At 39.8% G+C, this 25,612-nt stretch overlaps 1 protein-coding gene across 1 annotated transcript in view; it reads left to right on the top strand.

Moving 5' to 3' along the window:
* The window catches only part of lrmda (leucine rich melanocyte differentiation associated), a 187,666-nt gene that overhangs the window by 78,505 nt on the left and 83,549 nt on the right, over positions 1-25,612 (top strand). The gene's annotated exons all lie outside the window — the stretch shown is intronic.

The following is a 25,612-nucleotide window of genomic DNA, read 5'->3' as shown; positions in this document are numbered from 1 at the left end:
CACACCAGTGGGATGCTAAGTTCAGGAGTTTACGTAAGAAGGCCTTTCTAACTGGTTCAGCCTCTGTCTCTTGACAGATAATGTGAAAGACACCGGGCCACAACAACACTTTATGTGGCAACGTGCAAGCATATATTTTTGCCTGCCACTCGTAAAACATCAAGAGGTTCTTGATGTTTGTGCAACTGTACACTGGCTTGTCAGAAATAATAATAATAATAACAAAAACTTTTTTCTAAACTTGTTTTAGAATGTTTGTTGGTAATTTATATCATCTAAATTGTCTGCACACTCTGTCCTGTCTGTCAATTTTTTTTTTTTCTGCTAGAGTGATGTTGAATTATTTACTCAAGCACATCAACTCACTTTTCACTCTCACTTAAACTGAATGAGCTTTCTGCATCTACAATATTTCACTGAGCTTGTTTGGCAATGTTGGATGTGTCCATCACTACATTTCTTGTTCAAGAAAGACAAGACAATGGATTTATTAGGGAGACAGATGAACTTCTTTTCAAATCCCATCATTCTTTTGAGTGTCTAAAACCTAGACAGCTGACGTGCATATGACAGCTGTCACATTCATCACAGTCAAGTCACAAACAAGCAGGAACACATTGGCTGTTGTTTGAAAATTCATAGCGCAGCATTGCTTTCAGTAAAGTGTAGCCTGCCGTCAGGGCTCTGTGTAGGTTCATAAAACGCTTGGCATTTTGACTTGTGCCTTGTGATTTATCTTGCCTTGAGACATAATTTGGTCTGAGCCCACAGCGAAATATATACTTGGATAAATGCTATGGCTTTGAGTTGAAATAAACAAATCCCTAATGCCCTATCAATGTCCTTCCTGTTGGAAACAGAATAACTCCTTTCACTTACCAAAAGGAATATATATCATCAGATAAATGCTCCCTAGAAATAGGAAACCAGGGACAGGCTTAACCACTTCTAAGCCCTGCTTTGCTGTAGACTTGTGTTTATGATAAAGAGTAATGAATGGAAAGTGGATTTTATCAGTGAAAGATGGAGGAATGGTTAGCTTGACTGATGATTTTTTTTTTTTTCTTTTGTCCCACGTGGCACAATCTAGGCCTATTTCTGAAGTACAGTCCCTCGCGTCACTCTAGACCAATTTTTTTGGATATTGGCTATGGGATTTTGCGGGCCCTGCTGCACAGTCTAGTAAGAAGAACAGTACGGTTATCTTACAGCAGCACTGGTTGTCATGTAAATCACAAGGCCCACTTATATGTAGTTTAACATTCAGGAAACCTAAATGGACTACACTTGGTTGCCTAAGTTACTTGATTTCACTTGGTTTTGTTGCACCAAATTGTTTTCATGTCAGCAGCTCGGCTACAGTTGTCGCTTTGCCTGCATTTTAATTTAATCTAACTTTAACACTGTTTCTGTATGAATAAGGACAAGATAAAGTTATCTCTGTTGGCTCCAGTTTTAAAGAGGTCAGTTTACAACTGTTTGCGTTCCATATTTGGTGCGCTCATCTCACAGATCTGTCTCTGTCTGCTCGACTTCACCTCTATCTCCATCTCCATCTCCTCAGCTGTCTATTTCCTTTAATCAGGCTGAGCTCTGCACGCTCCTGATGAGACCTGGCATTGAGTTGCTTCAAATAAGGCTGCTCAGTGGGCATGGACACTCCCACTGTCTAGATTGGATCACCCTCAGAAGAGGGTTTTTTCCTAATGGGCTGACAAATTAATGTGCAGGCTCACGCCTCTCAGCAATGATTTCTTCTGTATGGGTATCAGTGAAAACATTTGGTCTTTCAGAGTAACAGGACTCTAATGCTGGCTGTTAGTGAATTAAACAACTCTCATCTGTTCTAATCTGAGCTTTAAATGGAGAAAACAACAATAAAAGGTTGCTGCTGATCAATAGTCTACACAAACATAACTCATCTGTCTGAAAGATTAATAAATTATGTTTTCATTCAAAGAGAAGGGATAGACTTTCCAGTGCTGGTGATTTATTTTGCTCTTGGTTATTAACACCTCGTGTTGTCCCTGAACAGGACAGTTTTTCATCAAGCCCTAATTGACTGTAGGATTTTGCTGAAGTGCATTATCAATCTTTATCTGTTTCATGTAGGAGGACATTGATCAATGGAAATAGCTTTTCTTTGTTGACTGAATTGGACAATGTTGCTGGCCACTGCTCGGGCCATATAATGGAGCTTACGAGAGCCAATCAATAAAGCATTGAAATAAGAAGATGAAACTCTCCTTTTCTCAATCATTACAGGCTCAATGGCTGAATTTGTTAGATTTCAAAAACTTTTTATTTTCCTTTTGGTGCAGAAGTGATTCACTGAAAAAAAGGGCCAAACAACCATCTCAAAGATTTTTTCCCTCCCTACTCAGCCTCAAGCCCATTAAAATTCCTCTGAAGTTTTTTACATATCACTACATCAAATGCACATAAATTATGAATGTCTAATATAGCAGTCTTGCAGTTGTAGCCCCCGGGTTCCCTTGAAACTGATTTGGTGTCTATGAACTTTGTTGTTACAAGGGCCAGAGAAAATTGGAGTAATATGCTCTCCCTATGATTGATCATTCGCAGCTCATAATGCAGAACATGCCATAATAAACATCTGCACCTTTATGTGTTACTCCGAGCTTGTTTGTTTCACCATTAATGAATTTACTGTCATAAAGTCAGTTTTAATATTCATGCATAAGAATTACTGTCATAAAGTGGCTTACATGGTTGCAAACCCAGCAGGGATGACGTATGCGTCTTTCAGACATCACAGGCAGTCTGGGGTTTTCTTCAAGATTCTTGGAGGAGGTCAGCTGAGTGCACATGTTCTGGTTATTTTTTTATTTATTTTTTGCAGCAGTAATCATTTTCAGCATCATTATTTTAAACAGAGCGATACCTCTAATTGACTCTGACGTATTTGGGGAATCGCACTAACCAGTGTCGCCGTCTTTGTTATCATAGTGACTTATATTTAGAAGTTTCTTGTACAAGTTAGAAGAGAACAGTAGGTGGTTGCATACAACTAAAAAGGATCACGACATACTTATAATGTAATAGAAAAAAACATATTACCTTAATAATAGCCATTTAAACCTGTAATATCACCCATATGTTTCTGATGGGAAGCTTAAAAGCTTCAGATTGGGTCCAACTCAGGTTGCAAATATATGAAAACTATTCTGTATCCAGCTGCTACTTGTAATTTTCATTGTGGATTAATCAGCTGATTATGAAATATCTGCTATTCCATATAGGTATTCAGTCCTCTCTGTCATGCTGTTTTTTACAGAGATGGTCTGTTTAGTTTTCTTATGTTATGTTTTTTAAAAGCCTACCGTACTTAATTAACTAAACACACTGGACTGAGTTCCTAATTATTAAGATTAGGAAAGATAAGAATTTGTCATACATGAAAGGGAATGTAGTTGGATGCTCAGGTCCTGGCTCAGGTAGTTAGTTGTAACTGGGCACAGTCATGCTCAAAATGTAGCAGTAAACAGATGTGGCAGTTGACTTGGTCCAGTTTCGGTCACACAGCGAGCACTGGCTGAGAGAGTAGGATCCCCGAGTAATGAGTGGTAACAGCTGACAATTACTAGCTCGTCTGCATTTACTGTACATTTGTCAAGCATTTTAGCCTTGGGCTTGGCATCAAGCTGTGTCTGTTTTGGCTCCCTGGATATGATTTATCCCCATCAGTCCAGCAGAGGTTCTCCAGCTGTTTGTGTGATGGATACATTTACACTGGCTCGTGCTGAATATGCTTTGCTTTTCAACACAAATCGTCTCCACAGCTGCATTTGGCTTCATTCGATCTTCAGGACATGTGGCCTGTGTTTTCAGGCTAGAGCCTCTCCAACACAGGTCACCCAAGGGAAACAGGGGTGGACTGTTTTGTGACAAATATTGTGACAGATAAACAATGTTCATCCATAGTCTTGTTTCCACAGATATTAAAGCTAAAAAAAAAGTAGCAGTATTGTAGAGTTGATTCCATTATGCCAACAAAGGGCAGAATCCTGTGATAATTGGATCAAAATTGATTTAGTATTAGTCAAAATTGTAAATGTAATACACGAATGTATTCAGTGATAGGTTTTTGTTGTGCCGCCTACTTATTTCCAGTATTTTAACATGAGAAAGTCGTATCTAACCTTGTCAGAACATTAGCTGCATTGTGATCTCACACTGACAACCACTGCATCCAAGGACATTTGACAATCTGTTTTCACTCATGACCTTATTTATAACTTATTTACTACTCTCACATGTCTCTAGAGGTTAACTAAACTTGGATTCCCATGCTTTGAGTAAGCAGGCCGTTTGCCCTGGTGCCTGACTCACGTCTGTTCTAACCACCCCCTTCTAAACTTGTAACCAGCTGCACATCAAACAGAATATGATTTATTAGGGGTGCAGCTCCCCAGGAATTGAACAACCATCGACTTGTTTATCCAGACATTCTTGCCCATGTCCATATATTTTTCAGTTTGCCCTTCCATGTGGTTCTACAGTGAAACATCTGTTGGCTGCTGAGGTTGTAGTACACCTACAGTCAAAGTATGTTGGCATCTAATGTCACTCATGCAATATTTGAGTTTGGGCCACAAGTGACATGGATCAGTTCCACAACTGTTGCTTGAAGGAATTACATAATTGATGTATTTTCATGGTGCTGCAGATAGTTGATGACACACGGGGGGTTACTCTGTTAAGAGCAGGCATCATTGACTCTTTTCCCTCGAAGCTGCTCATCTTTTAGCCCTCTGAATCCCTCAACCCTTTTTCTGCCTCTCCCTGTATCTCCTAAATGAAAAACATGTGGCAAGAGTTGTCATTTTTTAAAGTGTGGTAGAAGGAGTGAAACAGGCCAGGGGATGGCTCATCAGGAACACTCATTCAGGATGATGAATGTAGCCAAATACACATTTGTCCGTAAAACTTGCCGAGTGGATCAGCATCATTAGGCATGAGGAATAGGTGGAGCCCGCTGAGAAGTGAATGCAGCAAACAGATGTTGCAGATTTTCACCAGCATCTTTCATCCAGAGTACCGTCATTAATAAAGTTGAAGGTGATCCTCGTGTTTTCATCTAATAAGACCAAATAAAGTATGGTGGGACTCTCAGGAAATTGCTGAATAAACTGAATATTGCTATGGCTTCTTAAACAAGGACCCTTGGTGCTCTATCTGGTTTTTAAATAAGCCTCGGCTACATGACACTGTAGTTGGGATCCTAAGTGTAAAGGGTGTAAGTCAGCGCGTGTAGATTAAGTCCTCAAAGGAGTAGAAAAAGCTGAGGGTTTAGTATGACAAACTTAAAAGTAAAGGTCATATATTTTGTTTGCATTGGGGGATTGGAAAATGTGCATGTACCCGTTAGGCCCCACTTTTCAATTCCAGACAACGCTAAGGACATGTGATAGGAACTGACAGTTGTGCTTGGTGTTGTACAATACTTTGTCAATCTATGTGTGTGTTGTTTTTTTTTTTTTTTTGTGAGATGCTGAATGCTTGCAGCTGATGCCATGGGTATGTCAGGTGACTGAGCCCCATGTTCAGGCAGCTTGGCCCTGTTGTAGAGGGCCTCCATCTTTGTCAGCCTTGTCTCATCTTATAAACAGACCCAGACAGAGAAGCTTTACCATGAATAATGCCTCAGGTCTGTAGAATCCCAATACCTATAAATCTTAATAGTGGTTCCCAGATTCCAATGGGCAGCCACGTTTCTTTCCCACTCTGCCCAGCTCTATTCCACCTCCCGTGCGGAGTCTCCAATTTTCTTTTCCTAAAGCAAACCCACAGTGATTTGAATTTGCCCATACCATGATTTACCTGCGAACAGGATTACATGCATATAGCTCATGCAAATCAATAAAAACATGTCAAGTATGCTTAGCCTCCTGCGGTTTGCTAAATGCAATTTATCACTCAGGGAATCTGGGAAAGGGAATGGGCTAACAAATGGAGTCTGATCATTTGTGTTGGACCTGTTGTCAAATATTTGAAGAGTGCATTTTTCATTTTCTGTACAGTAATTTACAGTTGGTGTGTGTTTGTTTCAAAGGGACTAGTAGAGACTTGGCTTATTTAATTCAGTATAGACACAAGCATAATATGATCTGCTGTCTGGTGCTTATTACAGCTCCCTAAGAATTCAATTTATTTATATTAAAGTGTAGTTAAACTCATCATATTTATTACTCACGGATGTAACTATAATCACAGAATATAATTTTGTGCTAATATGTCCTTTTTAAAGTCGAGACAAAACCCCAGAAAGTCATACCTCTTTAAAGTATTCCCCGTGTGTAGTTGTTTGACCCTCAAGCCTGAGATGCGTCAGTCACCCTGATGCGAATTACATGTTGCATTTTTCATGCTTGCCTACTGAATTATATTAACTGACTTTGAAGTTAAGGAAAATATACTTGTAAATCAACTGATCTCATGTATGTAAAGTTTCTCTTCACAGACAGTCATCAGGAATGCTGTGCATCATCTCAATCCCAAATTGGGTGTATGCTGGCATGATAAGCATATATCGACACTTTAAGAGACATCTTGCTTTGATATGTCCATCTGTGCCTTTGCTGAGGCTGGTCAGCACGAGGCCAAGTGATTCCCCAAATTGAGCCTGCTTTACATTCATCATTCATAAATTGGGAATATGTCACCTTTGAAGTGCAATTACAAGGCATGCCGGGGAGGTGGATTTTGTGAATTCACAATTTCACTACTCCACCCAAATTTTCTCTTGAGTGTGTAGATAAGTCAAGTTTAATAGCTCACCAACAGATTTGACCCGGTATTAAGCAGAGGCAGATGTTGGCTCCATGTTGTGAGTGGGCGAGGTGCTTTGTGTTGTGCTGTTAAAATGATGTTTTTAAAATGTTTTTGCTATGTTATTGTTACTAAGGCAGCCATTTGAGTGTACCTCAGAAATGGAATATGCTTTAACTTAATCCTAGTCATCCTTTGTTGATATGTGGATATCAGAGCCACTTATGTTTGCATTTAAATAACTGTTGGATATTGTTAATATGCCATTGTTTTGATTCAGTCATTTGGTTTTGTCCCACTAAACTTTTCCAACAAACAGCTTTGGACTATACCTTATGGCCATGAACACATTAATTCATAGTGCAATGATCACTGAACATGTCTTTAGAATCACTATGGTGTATTGCAAGTGCTCCCTCAACTATTCTCTGGTTCAGAGATAAATTAGCAGCTTCTAAATAATGCAATGAACCCTAATTCTGTTTGATTAGTAGCAAGTCAGATGATAGCGACCCATTGAAATTGGTCATCAGCATAAATAATGACCGAATGAACTGATAAAATGCAAAGTTGCCGGCCATCATAAATCAAATGAAAACCACTTGGTGTGGAAGTCATTGGAATTAGAAGTCCATGCTCCTATTAATTATGTTGCCTTGCCAAAGCGACAGTGTTATAAATCAGTTGTGAAAGGTACTCCAGCCGGCGGGCCTGCCCAGCAAGGCCTGCTGCCTGCAAATGGCTCTGTATACCCCCCCCCTAATTGTTTCTTAAACAAGCCACCTCTAGAGGCTGAGGCTGATGGACAGAGTTTAAGAAGAGAATTGAAAATGTGGCCAAAGGTTGCTCTTTACTACTGTATGTTTGCATAGTTTGCACAGTTACATGAGCGTCCACGACCAAGAACTCGTGTATATAGGAAACTAATGGTTGTTTTCAATTTCTCTGTTATTTAATGTATATCTTATGTATATTTTAACACAATATCTAAAGAATGCATTGAGGATTGCATTTGGTACAGCTATCAACTTGGACTCATTGATGAAGTGTTTAAATGTTGGTGGCCATAGGTCAAAAGTCAAGGTCACGCTGACTTAACATTCATCCAGTTCTTGCAGCGCATTCTTGTAAACAGAATATATGAAAAAAAGAAAAAATATTTCGCACAACTGCCCCCTGGGACTGAGTAGGTTTTGGTGGTTTAAGATGGAAGGTCAAGGTCACAGTCACCAATGTGATGTCCCAGTAACACCTTGAAGAAATTTATTTTGGCACAAATTGTCACTTGAGGTCAAGGATGAACTGATTAGATTTCAGTGCCTGAAAGGAATTTCATTACATCTGTCACAAACATCTGCTTGGACTTGCATACAATGAGTCCGGCCACAGATCATGTGGTATGGCAGTAGTATGGCAGCAGCATGGCAATGTCTTATAGTTGGTATGTAAACATGAACTCATTATCAATTTAACTTTGTACTATAGATATCTTCATAAGCAACATCTGTGCCAGATTTTGATATGTGACAAAAGCAAATGACCAATTTTCAGACCAGGGCACTTTAAAAAAAACAAAACAAAATGAGAAATCTGCTGTTGCGCATTCAAAGAGAATGAAAGAAAAAAAGAAAAACGCAACAATCAACAATGCGTTGTTACAATATATCAGGTCAGTTCTCTGCTCTCAACATTTGTGGACTGATTTTTACCTTATTGAGGCAATTCATTCTTTGACATCTTTACCGCACTGTTACCTTTTGATGTGCAGTCAGTTCTTCAAAAAAATCACGTCTTGGAGTTGTCAGTACAAAGAACTAATCTTTCCCAGAGGAAGCTGAGATTTGTGTGCGTGTGTGTGTGTGTGTGTGTGTGTGTGTGTGTGTGCATGCTCCCCTATAAAAGCTCCATGAACCCACCATCAATCACACACTCCTTATTAGGTTGTCCATAACTGACTGGACTTATTTTGCTGGCTATGCTATTAGAATAATTGCATTCCTGTGCAGTTTGGTGTTCTTCTAGATTTATTTGTTTTTACAACACACAGCGCTTATGAATTCAAACAACAACTTGTGATGCTACCTATAAATGTCGGTGTGGAGATGAAAGTAATGTAATGGAGCAGCGCTACAATGGAACAAAATTGTGTAGTGTTTATGTAGTGGCGGATATTTTGCCTTGATGTCACAGTGCGGGGCTGACAGGTGTACTTATTCTCACTGGGGACTTTGAACCTTTATGGTCTGCAGGGTAAATAATAGCATTATTTAGTTTGAAGTAACTCTTGCCAAGTGGAATACGTCTGTAACCCCTGTGCCTCTGTACTCCTCTTAGAGTGTTGGTTATCTGAAATGGGCTTGTAATCTCAATCATCTCCTTTTATCCTGTATTCTCTCTCTCTTTACATCACGAATGAATTAGTTCCTCCACCGGTGACACTGAGAAACTCTGGACTCACAATCTATTACATGGCTAGAACAAAATAGCTCTCTCTTCTCAAATGAGGCCTGTTCTATCAATCCATTACCCATCTCTGTTCCTCTCTTCCTCTTTCTCTCTCAGCCCTCTACTCTGTGTATGTGTACTTGTGTGTGTGTGTGCACATGTGTGTAGGAAAGTCCCCAAGAAACCATTTAGGCAGTAGAAATGGAGCAGGCCTAGGCCTCAGGTGTCCATGTCACGGTGATGAATCTCATAGAACACATATTAAACCTTCCTCATGTGAGGGGGACTTGTGTTGAGCTGCACCCTCTCCCTGGCTGCCCTCTCGCCGAAAAATGAGATCCATTGACGACCAAAAAAAGAAAAAGAATTATAAATATGACTGTGTGTTCTGCACATAAAGGCCGGGCTGTCCCTGAGAAATTGATTTATTGGATTCCCTGACATTTTAGTTGTGGTCGTTATGTTGTATTTATGGGGGAATTGCTCGAGCCTCTCATTATGCTCTCCTAATTTATTTTACATACTTTTATAGCTGCTTGTGCTCAGCAGGCCTTTACGCCAGCTGTTATTGAAAAAGAGAAAAAGGTATATATCGATCAAGATTTACATGTTTATTGCCAAGATTGTGATTTATTTTACTGCGTTTTCTTGTTTGGATCGAGCTGCTTTTCAGTCAGTTGTCAACCGCGCCAAGAATCCTGATGCAAATATTTTCATAGCTCTTATACTGTTTTTTACTCTGTGCATAGGGTTACACAGCTTTTTTCATAATGTGAAATTTGTAATGTGTTGTGTAAGCAGAAAATACAAATTACGGTGTACAGGATCTGACAGTAATAAATAACCTTTACATGATTGTTTTCTTTTTAAGGCGCAATTCACATCCATACAGTGTGTAAACAAGACAATTTGCTCACCAAACCCATAAACACAAGACTCTAGACAGGTCTGTCTAGAATTTTCCCCTAAATTATATAGTCAATTGGATTATTATTTGAATATTTCTATTATTCGTCTTCATCATGATCACGAAGCTTTGATAGTTTCAAAGGTTTCACTTCACAAACTTTGAAGGACAAAAATAATTTAACAACAGAACATTTTTCTCTCTCTTTTCAGAATGACACCCTGAGATACCTTGTTCAGGTTGTTCTCCGTCAAGTTATGTGGCCTTGGACGTGATTAAGTAATAAAAACAATTAAATTAAATCACTTAAACTTTTACAGCATTAAATAGTGTCCCAAGATCATTCTTCAGCATAAAGGATGTGTAATTAACAGCTGAGATGAAGTGGTTATGAGCTGCTTCTTATTAAATTAAAGTCTAAAAAAAAAGGGTCTTTCAGTGAAGCCCCAGAACGTGATATATGCTTATGCGGCTCTGAGCATCACCTACCATGAAATTTAGTGTTTCCAGGATATTTAACATTAAGACGTAGTTAAAATTAATTCTACGTGCAATTTCTCAAAAAGAAAGCTGACAACTAATGTCAATAAATCGTGCTCGGTTTGAGACGGGGGGATCGTAAATCAGTTGCACAGTGCCGCCCCTCAATGTGGTAGTCAGGGGGTCGAATGGGGGTGTGAGGCAGGGTATAGGAATGAGGAAGATGGATTTGTTGATGAAGGAAGGAGAAAGGGTGATTTGAAATCCTGGACACTGATTGGTGGAGATGAGGCCTGGGTGTCCTTGTGGTGACATTCAGCCCCTGATATTTGTTTGGCTTTAAATAATACCCTGGACAGGACCTGAGAGTGATGGCCACCAGGTCGGCTGACATTGCAGCCTTTGCCAAGGTGAGCGACTTTGGGACACTTCCTCTCTCTCTTTCTTCCCCTTCATCTTTCCACGTCTCCCTCTTTCCGTCTCTGGCCTGTCAATACACATCCACTTGTCTGATGGGTCCTTCTGAGGAGCTTATAGCTGACATGCTGGTGTCTTTATTTCCACGGGCAATCCTTTTAGAGTTGGCCTCAGTGATCAGTCATGCCAGTGACAAGCCGCTCAGGCCTCAGCACCTCAGCAACTCCCCATCCACTCCTCATGAGTGATAAGAGGCTAAACAAATGCAGCCACAGTACCTACAGTATAGCACCTCTAAATAAATAGAACGACAACAGAAAAATGTGATGCTGATGCTTTCTTATCGTCAGCAAAACCATGTTTAAGTATCATCGTCAACTATTGGGATTATGTAATGTTGATACATGATACTATGATATGATATTATTATACTTGTTGCCTTTTTAACATTTAATTAAAAAAAAGAAAAGTACAACACAAGGTTGAACTTAGGGTGACCTCCTTTAGTGTAGTTTATACTCAGTTGTCTAATGTATTTGTTGCTTAAATACAATACAACATCATTAATTGAATTGTTAATACAATGATGTCTTCCAAAACCTGCAGAATCCAACTGGTTAACTGTGTACAACATACGCCTGTAATCCATACCAGTAGTCAAAGGTGGATTTGTTTTTGTGCGGATTTGTTTTCTCAACACAGTACAGCTTCATTTAGTCTTTCTGTCATTAGTCTAACTACAGTTATTGACAACATTATGTTGGAGGAAGTTGCACGTCCAAGTATAGCCCTTTGGGTCTGAAATGAACACATTATTATACTTACACACACACACACACACACTGGGTGGTTGTATCCTTAGTCATGGGAGACAGTGTTGTGTTACAGGGTGGAGTAAGTGTGAGTAGTTTTCCAGCTCATAGCAGATGTACCAGATGATATGCTGTTGATTACGATGGACCGCAGTAATTATGGGCGAGGGCCGGTCCTGGGTTATGGCCTCTGTGATTAGTGGCTAACTGTAAATGACTTATTTACAGTGTTGTTGATGCCTCTTTAGAGAAATGACTAACTACGCACACAAACTGGCCCTTTTAGAGCTACGATCCTCTTTAATTAGGACTATGGTGACACTCAAACTTACAGTGGACTTGTGTGGAATTTGGATTTAGACACTCAGCCAGCACAGATGATGGATCAGTTCAAAACATACAGTGTGGTTTTTGAAAGTGCACGGCTTTACAATGTGGAGGCTGTTTTACCTTCAGCTTAAATACTACTCTTTCTATACTAAGCTTGCTAAACAGATTTTAAGGTTGTAAAGGTGATCTTGTTAAAGAGTAGCTTTTGTACATATTGCACGACAAGTACAGCCATGTCAACAGCTTAGTGCAGTACTAACACCAGCCTTTAAATGATAGCTCAGCTTAGAAACCTGTACTCTTAATTTTTGAAACCATCCTTTTCACAGCAAACTCTAACACCCTGTATTGAACTAATTTGCTTGTCAGTATTACAGTATTAATGTGATGAAGTTGAAATGATAATGAAGCACATTATTCTAATTATTATTGGTAGTAGTAGTAGTAGCAGTATTAATATATGTGCATTATTATTATTTTCTGTTTCTTGTCTTTTTGGCTATCCAACAAAAGCCCAGGGAGAAAAGCAATTATTTCTTCGTATGAGGCAAAAAAAAAGTGAAAACTCATTCCTCTACTGGACAAATAATAACAGGGATGTCATATCCTGTCTTCATAAAGGATTTTATCTGATACTGAATTACACAGCCGTGTCCAATAGTATCTTGACAGGCTTTGTCTCCTCCTGTTTCTGTCATCACTTTGAATAAAAACAATGTTGGAGCTTTCACTTGTATTGGTTTTGATGGTGCTGCCCTGCAGATCTGTGGTAAAACAAGACTGAGCAAAATCTTCTGCTTTACATGTACACAGACACTACGCTGTGCATTGTGAACTTGTGTTTTTCCATTTCTTTTTCTCACATACTGTAGTTAAACAGTTTAATTAGAAATGAAAATGCAATCGCCAACAGTTTCAGGTGTAACAAACACTCAGAGTGCTCATAATGATATTACTGGAACAGTACTGAACTATTGTGCAGTTTTATTACAGTCCTATTGTTCTGCTCATGAATACAAAAACACCGACATCAGTTGCAGTTTGCCAAAAGCAGTTTTCGACTTCAGTCCTTTTTGATGGGCACCTTGCTACTTCTGTCTCCTTCTCATTCTGAATTTCTCATAATTTGTCTCATTTTCCTTCTTATTCTAGGCTTTTATCTTCTCTTCTCGTCCCTCCTCCCCTCTGAGATGTATCTGTTCTCTGATCTCCACCAAGCGAATTTAGAGCTTTAATTTCCACAGACACATGCATCACTTCCAGGTGTGTACAGCCAGCAGAGGTGCTGGGACCCGTGGGTTGAGGTCTGGGGTCACTCTGATTAACAGCAGTCATCTCCCGGGAATGACAAACTTCCTTGGCGCTTTCACCAAGAAGTATGACGCTGCCTTTGTTCCCCCCTCAGGCAGCTGTGACAGGCTGGCCAATCAGAGGGCTGCAGGTTTAAATCTGCCAAATTTTTAGACAAAACACCAGGCTCTTCAGTCTAGCAAACAGACACAGCCCTGCTGCTTGACTGGCTGCCTGCTACCACCGACAGAGATTACACTGAAGTGCTTAGTGCATATAATTACAAGTAATTGGCAAATAGTAGGCTCTGACCAAACAGAAATGGTTTCATTATGTCTAATTAACACCTACTTGATTATGGTTAATTACTACTGTTTGATAATGGAGGAGCAAAGTTGTCAGTCTGGAGACAAGTAGGAGCCATCTGGATCATTGATAACCATATGCTGGTGCCTTGCTTTGCTGGGACCAGAGCTGTCAGGGCCACCGACAGTGGCAGGTGTGTGTGCTGTGCATAGACTCAGCATCTGCACAAGGTGTAAACACAACACAGCTCAAATAAACATGTCAGCGCTCACACACAGTCGTGCCAAGAGAAACTTCTGCATGCATGCACGCACAGAATCATATTACACACACACACCCCTTCACTCATGCAGTCGTGTAATTAATTGTTTGTGTTCAATCTTTCAGTCTTTTGGCCATATTGACTTAAAAGTTAAGCAGTTTAAAAGAATAACTCACTGAACTTATTGTTTGAAAATCAAACTGAAATGAGCAGTTTAAATGCTACCCGGAATTATTAGGGCAAATTGACAGCAAGGACATTCCCAGTCTAAAAGTCGAATGCCATTTGGAGTAAAACAGAGCTCCTAAGCGCCTTGGAAATTATTTGAAACAGAAGGCTCCCTGCTGTAAACAAAAGAAATTACCCTGCACTAAAATTGTGTCTGTCCCTGTTAATTAGCAGCACACGCAATGTGAAATTAGCTATGACGCACTAGGAAAAGAGAAAGATAAATAGTTCCTTTTTGAGAAAGAATAAAGTCAAGACTTGCCATACGTAGCATTTGTCATGTTTAATTGTGGGATCAATTAAAATTTCAGGGATAATGATGATTTATAAGTGTTTGTGTATAATTTGATATTCATTAAGTCAGCCAGACACATGCTGATATCGGCTTGTTAATTGTGTTTCCTTTTGGTTGAAGGGTGGCTTTTGAATGCAATTGACTTAAAGTTTAGAAGCCCACTTGGCTGAGTGATTCTGCACTGTGGCAGCCAAGCTCCATTGTGCCGCTGTAGCAAGTTTATCACATTTTATTCGCTTGCCTTTAGTATTATTTATGCAATGTAACTGGAATTGTGTAGTCTTTTGGCCCTGGCCCATTTACTTTATTTTGATGTAGTACAACTCACTCACATACATATGACTTTTATTTTTTTAACGTGTGAGCATTTGTGCTAATGAGCTTCACAAGCTAATAGGTTGCTAAATGAACTACAATACATATTATTATTTTCAAGTAATGATTCTGTTCATTAGTACATTCAGTACATTCATCAACAGGGGCAACAGACAATAACTGTACTTATTGTTAACTAACTTTTACATTTAATTTAACTGAACTGATCCATACCTTTGTCCTCATGACATTGTCAGTATAAGGAGAATATTTAATTCGTAAGACGAATGGAGCCGCTGAGAATGTTTTTAATTGTACATTTGGGGCTTCAACAGCCATTTTCCGTATCTTCCCACAACATCATATTGTTCAAATTGCAGCACTGGTCAGATGAAGAGAACAGTCATTTGAGCTGTGCATAATGCAACCAATTCATCATTCACATGAAATGTGTGCTGTTTGAGCACACCAGAAATCAGTGATGGGAGAGCACTTTGTTGTCATGCCCCCCTTTTTTTTGTACAGCACGGCTACGATGTAGGCCAAGTGGAAGAGCGCCAAATGATTGAACACAGGACAAGATTCCCATTCAAATGGCGCAGAGCTTTTCCCTCTTATTCATTTTCTTAGATTACCATCAAATTTGTGTCACCAGCAAGGCAGCGTTATTGACTCACAGCGATGCACTCCCTTTGCTTTCGTTGTTATTAGTTGACATGCTGACATTTTCATATGTGTCTTTGCTAATGCCTGCAAATTGCTCTGACCGAAGAACGTGAGAATTGAACAGATAATTTTAATAAGATCCAACTGCAGATGGTGCGATGTGTCTGCCTTACATATATAGAATACCAATTGTAACCTGTTTTCAGAGGCGACTAAGGGAGCAACCTCTAATGGGTTTTGACAACATTGTATTAGGCACAACAACTACGCATAATGTACCGAAAAATTGGACGTGAAATTGGAAACATAGCTGAGAACAAAGTAAATTTACATGGTTTGGTAGGTTTGGTGATGTCTGATATCATACTCTCTCATGCAAGCTCTATCTAGAGGGAGAAGGCAGGAGCTGCAAAGGGGGGGCTTAACAATGGAGATCAGTAGAGAGTGCTTTTAAAGTTAAGGCTGATGGATGGCTTGTCAAAAAAATAATTGCACTGGTATGGAAGTGGGCTCGTGCGAGCTTGCTGAGGAGGGGTTGGGAGGGTATGGGGGGTGTCAGAGCGGCGGAGGAGGGAGGCGCGATCAGCAGAGAGCATGATGGGAAGTGACAGTGGTCTGTCAAGAGGCAGTGGCTGCCCAGAGAAGTGTGAAGTCAGAGCTATGAGGTGGCAGGAAAGAGCAGGCTGTCAGAGCAAGAAAGTGGCTTTAATATGGCGAAAAGCAAAGGAATCCGCCTGTCAGGCCTGCTCAGCCAAGCCAAGGCGAGGCAGGAACAGGAGAAAGGAGAAGAGATGGGGAACAGTTATGGGTGAAAACAAAGGTAGAGTGAGGGATAGCCTGAAGGAGGAGGAGGTGGAGAACCAGGGTACTAGTAGTGAGAGCTGTGTGGCAGCAGGAGAGGCATGATGGGAAATTGTGTGGGACAGAGGAACAGGCCCAGCCGTCAATTAGAAGTTCCTGAGGAAGGCTTTGGCGAGGTGATAAAACTCATAAGCTCTCCTACTCACTCTCTAGGTGGCATTGGACCAGCTCTGGGATTCTTTTAACAGTCTGCAGAGCTACAGTACTTCTGTATATAACCATAGTCAGTATGACTCTATACCATATCTACTGATTCCTAGACTCCCCGCATTGGTACTTCTTCGTCAAGCATTTAAATCTTTCTATATCCCAAAACTATATGTGCAAACTCAGGGACACGAAGTAAAATGGTGCTTTTGTATGACTTTAAGTCCACTGATGTGACCGAACAAAGACAAAGGCAGGCTGATAATTATTTTAGCACACGGCCGCCTGCCATTTACATGAAGTGATAGAATATATTTAATAAGGTGTGTCTGCTCTGTCTTGACCTTGTGTGAAAAGCCCTTTAATTCTGTGACCCATGAGGAGATGCTGAGGGGCTCCTGTGTTGATTACTGACGTGGACGTATGCTTGATGGATTTTTTTTTTTTTTTACACCAGAGCAGTGGCTTTTGTTTTGGTGGGTTTCTGTGATGGAGCTTCATGTCTGTCATACAGATTGATGCAGCATGTCATGATTTAACGACTGTGTTACTTTTTGCTGTTGTCCTATTGTTACATTAGAGTTTTGTCCTCAATTTCTAAACACCACTTTTTGTGACAAGTTCATGATGCGCATTTATGTATACAGCCACTGGGTGTTGTGTTTTAAAGTGTATGCTAATATACTGATTAGCAATTACACACCAAAGAACAAAGCAGGATATGCATAGTCTAGAAATCACATAGTAAAAATCAGCACTTCATTTTGCCATAGCTGCAGTACGTGTGGTGCAGCAGGAGCCATGATCTGTGTCTTCACATTTATAAGCAATTAGTCTTGCCATAATTTATTCCTCATTAAGGGCACATAATTAAAGTTCTCTGTAGCTTCTTTGAACATTAAATTACACTCTCATTTTCTACAAATATAAACCGTGATATTTAAAGGGCCACTAACCACTGACTTGCATAATCAAAAAAGAGTTATTCTGAGAACTTGTCATTACAGATCATGATATAATGATACGTTCACTTGTGAACTTTATATTCTGAGGCTTGAGCAGCATACAGAAGTGGCAATTGACTGAGAGACTGTGTATGGATTTTAATGAGGACATTAGAGCCTCATCTTGTTTATACTGGTTAAAGTTTAGAGATTATTACCACGGGCATGTGACATTCATGTGATCTTTGACACAAGTTCTACCACAAAAGTTTTATGTGAAATAGACTAAGCTAGCACTACACTGCACATATAAGTTGTCCAGCAAGCAGGAATTATTTTTATTATTTTATTTTAAAACAACATTCCCAAATAAGTTAGAATGAATAATTGATCCAAATACGTCAACAAGTTCCAATTGTATGGCTGGAAATAACAATTAATATGTTCAAGGGTTTATAAGAAACATTTCAATTCAGCTCATTCCGTAAATTGCACTTATGCTAACCCATTAATTCATCTTCTGCAGTTCATAAATAAAGGAATTGATTTAGGAAATACTTTTAGATAGATAGATTTCTTACTTGAGAGTCAGATGCCCTAATTTGGGGGCTAGGTGCTCTAACATCTCAAATATGCAATATGCAAACAACTGCAACAGTTTTTTTTGTGACTGTGAACAGTATAATTTCTGTTTAGCAAGTGGAAACCGCGCACTATGAAATGAAGTTTCTTCACTTGATGTCACCTTAGTGATAGGTATGTGAAGTTGAACAGAGCAAGAACAGGTCCTTTACGAATCGAGAATGTGTAGCTGTGATTCCATTGCTTGGGATTTTCAATACCTGAACAAGAGACACTGTGTCAGCACTGATTGGGGGCAGGGGAGATGTATAGACTACCCAATTGATGAACTGACTCAGGAGGGAGAGGGAGAAAGAAGGCAGTATGGACAGAATAGATGGATGGATAGAGGGGAAGCCTCATTTAGTGAAGAAAAGACCTGTTTGGCCTGGCCATACAACAGGGGGAGAGTCCAACGCCATTGATCTCTTGCAGCCAATGACAAGCCAGAACTCAGCAATAATCATGACAAATGAGCGGAGCCTCTACCAGATGAGAAATCGCCAATAATCACACAGACCCCCAAAAAAGAAACTAGCAAGGTCGCAGTACAGGGCAGTGGAATTCCGAATACCTCTCAATACTCTCATGGGAGACGTTCTAGGAAAAGAGACGGATACAGCTGAGAGGGGGACTTTTAGATCATTGTACTGGACAGTGACAAATAAGTTAGTGTCCAGTACCTTAAATGAACACATTGCACTATAGGGCCTAAATTATCACACTTTTACTGATATAACTTAAAATATTAGTTAACATAGTTTTATGACTTGATTAGATACTGTAACTATGCGGAACAATCAGCGACCATTGTCACATATTACAAGGTCAATATCTAAAAGCTAATATCAATTACTGCTGTTCGAATTCTTAAAACGGTGACACTGGAATAAATAAATCAGGTTGCTGACATGTTCCTATAAAGACATTCATGCCTGAAATGTTTCTCTTTGTAGATTAGAGCTTAACAATAATGATTCAATTGCTGTGAGTGAGTTCAGATAAAGTATGATTGGTAGCACACTATCCCTTTTCTTTCTCTCTGGAGGTCTCCTAGTTTACTCACATCAGCACTAAATAGCAGGTGTCCCTGCCACCCAGGATAAAACATTTTCTAATCAGCTTTATCTCTCACATCTGAATTTATCTTATTCATGGAAAATGCCAATATATTAACTGCCTTGTATGATACACAAGGTGACCCTACTGACTTAATGACATAATACATTATCCTTAATGAAGTCAATATCTCGTCTTTTAGCTGTCTGTCTATTGGGCCGATTAATTGTGGTGCCATTAAAGTTAGCTCTCTTTTCATTTGAGCTTGGCAAGTGGCATAAAACTAATGTTCTTAGTTATCAACCACTGAAATGGGATGGAGGATGGAGGAAATTACAGGGAGGACAAAGGGGGTTTCCTACAGCCCACATCAGTGTTCTTCTCAGTGACACCACTCACAGATGTGTTGTTATTGAAAAACAGATGTAGTAACATTTGCAGTCATCAGCTGTTATTAGAATGCTTACACAATTAACACATTTTTAAATATAGAAATAAAAAAAAATGTTGCAATTGTGAAGTTTTTTTGTTTTGTTTTTTACACTTATTTTTCCTGTCCTGCAGTATTAGGTATTAGTAATCTATTGTACCCATTTTTGCGCAATAATTGCTGGCCTGGGGGCAAAGTAAATGTGACAGAGTACTATTAAAGCACAGGAAAATACTGAGTAAGATATTTCTCCTCTTGTGAAAATTTTATATTTTGGAGTGAAACCCTTCATTTGTCAGTAATGTAGTGTATTGTGAAAGGATATGATACAGCAGTTTTTCATGCATTCCACCGTGATTGACAGGCCGTAAAGTGCTTTTGGTAGAAATTGTGCCCCTGTGGCTGATACTGTGTATGTTTAGGGGGGAATTGGGGCCAATGGCATGGTATTCCCTAAACTCACACAGTTGTGACACAAGTAGCCAGAGGAGTTTTAGTGACCTGCAAATATCTGCCAGTGGCCTCGGGGCTAAAAGTGACACCTGCTCAACATAACAATGGTTTAGTAATGGTTGCTGTTACTATAACATTACTGCTTGTGTTTTTATTTATTTATTGCCTCAAATAAACAACTGTCTAGTAGTATTTAAGCTGCAGCTCATAAGCATATTTTCAGCAAATGTGAAGCTCATTCGTAACTATAATTCCATTCATGCAAAAAGTTTTGACAAGCACAAAACTATTTCCTGGGACAGAGACGCATCTCTGTGGGGTTAGATGCACTGACACCTGAGCCCCCTCTCGCTGCCACTGCTCCCCCTCTGTTTTCCCTCTGCCTCTCCCTGCTGCTCTCCCCCAGTGCCGAAACAAGCAGAGAGGATGGGGGTAATTTACAATGTGTTATCTTTGTCTGTAGCTGCGAAATGATATGAAGTAAATCAAGGTAGGAGTAATGAAAGACTGAGAATTCATTCCTGTGAGCACATTTTAACTGTGGTATCCGTTATGGTGGCAGCGCCTGAAGAGGCTGGAATGAGACAGGCTGAGGGGCCATAAAGCAGCGGCGGGGCCCATGTTAATGCTGTCTGTCTGAGGTTAGTAATTGGGTTGCACTGATGAGTTGCTTCGAAGACAAAGTGTAAATCCCCAACGCCTGGTGTAAATCTTACATTGTTGGAACAAGGTGCAATCCCAACAAATATTGATCCTGCCTAGGGGCCTGCTGCGTGTGAATGTGTGTGTGCAGACCTCCAATTACTATAGTCAAACCAGTACACCCTGGCAGGCTTGTTCTACAGTACAATTGCATCCTTGTCGTTATCTTGGATTTGGCCCCTGTTGTTACTCTGCTGAGCTTGTTTTGGAGCGAGATTGTCACCGCGTCACCAGCTGTGTTCTTGTGCTCTGAGTCAATTGGTAGTTTTTGACTTTGAGTGTTCTGGCTGGAGAGTAACTGCAGGTAACTCGGTGATCTGTAGTGGGTTGTGTTGTTGCAATATTCATGGTTATTGCTGTATCGACTGGATATTCCCTATGCATTTTCCTCCACTGATACATTTTTACAGTAGGATGTATGCATTACAGATAACATTAAGCAATAAAAAAAAATTTCCATTTTAATTTTACGCTTTCATACTGCTGTTGCTACTACCATACATACTGTGAAAATGTATATTATATTTATATATGGAGGATTCCACGTCACCTTGAGCATTTAGTATGTCCTGATATTTTCTAGACTAAATAAAAACATTTATCAATAAAAGTAATGATCATAACCACTTGTCAGTAGCTAATTGTTAGTAATTAGTGTAGTAGCTGTCAAACATAGTGCTAATATATATTTTATGTGGGTACACACTATTAATTATGTATAGTAAGTAATATTTGGAAAGCAGATATCAGGGTACATTCTTACACTTACAGTATTTATAAGGTTTGGGGGGAAAAAAAAGTTAAACTCTCTTTAAGCTTCGTGTTGGACTAGTCTGTGTGTCTGTGTGTGATCCAGGCAGACAGCTTATCGTTAAACATATCCTATCTGGTTTGACAGGTCACTGTCAGGTACAGCTCCCCTCCCCTCTCACCCCTACTGATACAGGGTGTCACACACAGAAATCTACCTGCACTAGTATGCTAATGTCATCTGATAGGAAGAGGTGTTAAAGCTGTGAACTACTTACAGTAATGCAATGAAATGTATATGTATATTATTTCACCTTGTACCTGGCTCAGCCGATGATACAGTTCAATCGGAAGTGCTAAGAAATCAAATGGGAGGAACACAAACTAAATGAATGGCAGCAAGGGTGGGAAAAGTGAAATGCTGAGCTGCAGTGACATGCCAATGACTTTTATAGTGAATGTGTTTGACTCGCTAAAAAGGTCAAGTCATTTAGAATTTATTTAGAAATTAGCTTGTTGCCCTAACCTCACCTGTCGGCCTGATAAATTAATCAAATAATCTCTCTAAGGCTCATCCACATTTTGCCCAGGTCAGTTTGTCAGGTGTTATAGTGTTGAGTCTACAAATATAAACTATATTTTATTGTTGTCATCAGTAAAGGTCTTGACTAGTATAATCCTAGTTGATGGACATGGGTGCGTTTATTTACATGCTGATAATTTTGGGGACATATGACCTGAATTTTTGCTTACTCTCCTAGAAAATAGGCGCTAGAAAGTTTACCACATAGAAGAAATATTGTGTTTGTAGTTGGAGGCTTGCAGTTGTTTTGTGGTAGCTGTGGGGATAACTCATAGCCCTGGCTCACTGTGTCCATCTGTAAAAGGGGGAAACCTGGACCTGGTGTGATACAAGATAAACCAGCGCTAAGGAAAGCTCCATTAATAATTCTCTTATTTGGGAATGGGGCCCTGTGCTTACAGAATACAGGGCAGTACATCTCTTACAGCGAGAAGGAGGGGTGGGTGGGGGTACGTGTTTGAAGAAGTATAAGGTCAGCAGGGAGAGACTCCCTCTTCCATTCGCCCCTCCTTTCCTCCACCCCTCCCCTCTTAGAGTGATGGGCCTAGGTTTTCCAAGGTAGTGCATTTGTCTGTCAGGAGTCTTGGCTGGCTGGCGTGATTTAGCTGCTGTCAGGTGATGCTGGTGTCCAGAGGATGATAGCGGCTGGCTGGATGGGGGGAAATTTGTTACTTTTAGCTCTGACAGGGAGATAATTGCTGATGGTTAACAGAACGGTATGGAATCCAAAGGGCTGGAAGCAGAGAGCAAAGAAATGGGATACGCAGCAAATGGGTGCAGCCCATATTTCTGCCTACATGCACCTAATCTAACACCTGATGTCTTTCTCTCTTTGCCCTTCCTTTAAAACAGTTAAATATTTAAATTACATCTTTGCATCAAAATAAAGGTTAATTGAGGTGCTGTGAGATGATTAGGGGAAGGGTATCTTAGCTTGGATATTTTGTACTGTGTGTTAATATTAAATACAGTGCTTAGCTTTGCTTAGCTGTAGTAACTGCACCTAGTGCACAAGTGCACTCATAAAAACACTTTCCCAATCCACAAAAGAAGGGTGCATTTTGTTTTTTCTCCCTCTCTCTACCCAGCCGACCCCTCACTCTCATCATTACAGTGGCAGAGCCCCTATGCTGCTTTGCACATCTAATTAGGACAGAACAGCGAATTTCTGGCTCTCCCGCTATCCTTTAGGCTCCTCACATGTCCGCCCCAATCTCCCTCTATCATGTCCAAGACGTCCACAGAGGCGCCTCCCAATACCAGAATCAGGACTGCCGTCAGTCAAGCCATCCAAACTGCCAGCAGCATATCACAGAGGGAGTTAAGTAGGAGGCGGACCTGGGTGTGCAAGTGTGATAGGTTGACAGGACATGACTGACAAGTTAAAGCCCTGGTTAATTGTCTTCTCCTCTTTACACTGATGTGGAATCTGCTGGGTTGTAATGCTGTGGGTGCAGTTAAGCAGCTTAGTTGGGATGGCATTGTTGTATTGCATTTAGCATCATTAGATTTTTGCAAGGAAGGTTTGCACAATTTGAACAGGAAACTTGTCACTAGATAGCAACCAGTCCTTCATCCAATTCAAAGAAGATCTTCTAATATTCCAAAATCCATTATTTTCAGTATCAGCTATCTGAAATCTTTCTAGTCTATCAATAAATATGCATGTCATATCATTGTGATATTTGTTAAAATGATTATTTCTCAGCAAAAACGTTTCTGAATGTATGACCTGGATGTTTTTGATGGCCTACCTGCATTAATAAGTAGCACTGATACAGCCATAATGCCTTGTCACTCCTAGGTTGACCTCAACATCATATTTTTATTTTCTCTTTGACAATGAGAGTAATAGGAAAAATTGATTGGCAGTGCAGTTAAGTTGTCAGCATAGTCATTTAATGTGTCAGGAGAACCAGTTAAATTGTCAAAAAAAAAATCACTTGAGGACTCTGCTCTTCCTTAATGGCTTTCTATAAAAGCATCTCCCTCAAGACAGGAAATGCTCCCATCCTCACTGAATTATGGTGTTTTTTTTATTGACTTCTTGTTCTGTATTTGGTTGGACATGCTATATACACTGTAGATTTGAATATGATGCTAATCGTGTTTTTTATTTTTCCAGTCCTGGCATATTAATAACACAGATTACAATAGTGTATAAATAATGCGAGTAGTAGTGTTGACCATAGGATTGCACATTAATGTGTTTCTTTGTTATCCAATGTAAATAGGGTATTGAAATAAAGTTCATAGCAAAAGGTTGGCACCCAGTAAATTATTTATATGGACAGAAAATAAAAGCATTTTGAATAATCAGGAAGTGGTGGATACTGCTGTTACTATAATCCACAACACAACATGCTGCAACTTGGTTTGGGTTTGTTTAAAAAATACAAAAATGGTGTACATTTGGATATGTTTGTGATTTATGGGAGCTTTAAAGAAAATCCACTCCTCAGATGTTATCTGTGCTGATGTAAGGTTTGTAAACATTTCCCATCAGTTTGATCTGCCTTGTTGGTGTTTCCTGGGCAGCCTTGCCTGTCAATTAGCTGTCTCTTTAATCTCCGGCCCCCATCACTGGAGGACGTGTGATGCAATAAGTGATCTGATCATTGAGTGAAAATTGATAGCAATTTGGGAGGGGCCGGCGATTACTTTTTCATTAGGGTTATGCAGGACGCCAAGCCTCACGTTACATTACGTTACACATTTCTTGCTGAACATGTCAGCGTTAATTTAGTGTGTATATTTTAATGTTGAATATTTGTTTTATTTTGAAATACTGTGTTTTTAACCAATGGTTAAAAAAGGAAAGCTACCACACAAGATGCTACTTCTTTGTCTTGTTTAAGGACACTTGACACTTGGCCCAGGGCCTTGAATCAAACCACCAACCCTTTGGTTTGTGGATGATCCCCTCTACCAACTGAGCCTACATTAACTTAACTACTTACCAGTGTGCAGACCTTCCTAACTATGTAGTACTTGTTATTGTAATGGCTGTAGAGCTGAAACAATCACTTAGTACTGTATATACAGTATGGCTGTTCAATGTTTGCATCTCTAGTGAAAGAATTAACTTAACTTGGATAAACATGTCCTCAACACATAAAGCACACCAGCTTTCCAGCTTTTTCCATGGCAATTACTGCGACAGTTTGCAACTACAGCTTTGAAAGAACCATGCCATTATACCAGCATTCCAACAAAGAGCCAACGAACCAACAAAGAAACATATTATTGCATTTTTGTTTATAGCACTATTTTAGGCAACTTAAGAGTCTTTTGCCACTTGAAAGACCAAGAAGTCGTTCTCTATGTCTGGTGTTGCCTGAGCAGTAATAGTATGGCTACTTAGACAGTTGACCTGATTTCAATAGCAAAAGTGTTCACTTTTCCGCAGAGCTGAAGCAATGTTATTTGAAGATGTTTAGCGAGGGGCTTGATTGAATTTGTCCCTTGGTGCAGAGACAGGCTCCATTAGGCAGCGGCCAGTAGGGTCCAGGGACAG

The sequence above is a fragment of the Anabas testudineus genome, chromosome 15 (assembly GCF_900324465.2).
Source record: "Anabas testudineus chromosome 15, fAnaTes1.2, whole genome shotgun sequence".
NCBI lineage: Eukaryota > Metazoa > Chordata > Actinopteri > Anabantiformes > Anabantidae > Anabas > Anabas testudineus.
This window is presented reverse-complemented; position numbering and strand designations above follow the sequence as displayed.